The sequence below is a fragment of the Tupaia chinensis genome, unplaced genomic scaffold (assembly GCF_000334495.1).
Source record: "Tupaia chinensis unplaced genomic scaffold, TupChi_1.0 Scaffold144213_1, whole genome shotgun sequence".
NCBI classification, from domain to species: Eukaryota; Metazoa; Chordata; class Mammalia; order Scandentia; family Tupaiidae; genus Tupaia; species Tupaia belangeri.
In genome coordinates, this window is record NW_006204071.1 from 923 (window position 1) to 2565 (window position 1643).

A 1643-nucleotide genomic window follows, 5' to 3' on the forward strand; every position below is an offset into this window, starting at 1 on the left:
TTCAGATGGTGTTCTTTAAGGGGACTTTACCACTCCTGTTGCCTTTTTTAATAGGAATGGGAATAAAGAAAAACATTTTTTAATTAAAGGAAGGGAGGAAGGAATGAAGAGGGTTGCAGGAACCGACTTTCAGTCCCTGAGACACAGGGGACTGTGGAAAACAAAAGGGACCAAGAGTGGCGATGCTGTTTAGAAAAACGGGCGAGGGCAGGCTGGTGTGGTGAGGGGTGTAGAACGTCCCTGTAGACCCGTAGGACTTGAGGTGCAGATAGTCCCAAGTTAATGTCCTAAGACAGGTCAGAAAAAGAAGTTTGAGCGTTGGAGAGGAAGAGTAGCTGCCTCACTGAGCTGTCACCTCCCAGAGGCTGAATAGAGGCCACCCAGGAAGCCTGCATGGCTGGATCTTAGAGTCCCTGAGAGGAGATTAGGATGGCAGAATGGTGAAAGTGAGTTTGGAGTCTGAGTGTTTCATCTGCAGAAAGTGCTTCTGAGAGAGGCAGAGGGCGCTGAAGTGTCCAGGTGGCTCCAAATGTGGACAGTGGGGACGCTGCCAGGAAAGCTGTGTGGGGAATTAAGAGGTAAGGTGTTGTCGCTTTTGGAGGCCCAGCCCGCCCCAGCCAGCTGGGAGTTTCGAGGGTAGAAGGCCCTGGACGCCTACCCATAGCTCTGCAGTAGATTGCCTTACCCTGCGCCGCCCTCTTGGTTGCATTGAGGAGGGCACAGTCAGAGCTTGCAGCTCATCAGAAAGAAATTCTCCCTGTTGGCAACCATATTGGTATCAGGTATGCGGGGCTTACTGCGGGTGCTGGACTGTTACATCATTTTATGTGCCAAGAGTGTTTGGATTCCAGATTTGTGCTTGATAGACCACTTCCTCTGGTTGTGTGTCTCTGCTTGTGTCTATAATTGGAAGTAAAACCCAGATACCAACACAGCAATATGGCCGGAGACCATACGGTGTTGGGCTGCACATTGCTGGTTATGATGATCTGGGCCCTCAGGTTTTCCAAATCGGTCTGCCTGTTAACTGTTTTGACTGCAGAGCTACGTCCATCGGAGCCCGTTCTCAGTCAGCTCATACTTACTTGGAGAGAGCAATGTCTGAGTTTATGGACTAATTTGAATGAACTGGTTAAACATGGTCTGCTTGCCTTAAGAGAGACTCTTCCTGCAGAGCAGGACGTACCTACAAAGAATGTTTCCAGTGGAAATGTTGGTAAAGACTTGGAGTTTACAGTCTATGATGACGACGATGCGTCTCTGTTCCTGGAGGGCCTTGAAGAAAGACCACAGGGAAAGGCACAGCCCGCCCAGCCTGCGATGAACCTGCAGAGAGGCTGATGAAACCATGGAACACTGAGTGATCAACCTGTCTCCATGTGTATCCTCAAACGTGTAAGGGAGCAGGAACACACGGTTACAGTGACGACAGTAATCTATACCTCAAACCAAAGATACAGAGCGCTAGAACAGTGTATTGTAGGAATCAGATGCGATGTGGGTTTTTTCCAAGCAGCCTCACCATGGAGATATAATGGAGAGCGTTTTTCTTTGAGAGGGTCTATACAGTCATTTTCTAGAAAGTACAGCTATCTCTACTAATGGCTTTATATGAAAAAATAGTGTCTGCATTTTTTTTTTTT

General features: G+C 48.1%; 1 pseudogene; it reads left to right on the forward strand.

The window, feature by feature from the left end:
- Nucleotides 1-675: 675 nt before the first annotated feature.
- LOC106733608 (proteasome subunit alpha type-1 pseudogene) lies at nucleotides 676-1341 on the forward strand (annotated as a pseudogene).
- The last annotated feature ends 302 nt before the right edge of the window (nucleotides 1342-1643 follow it).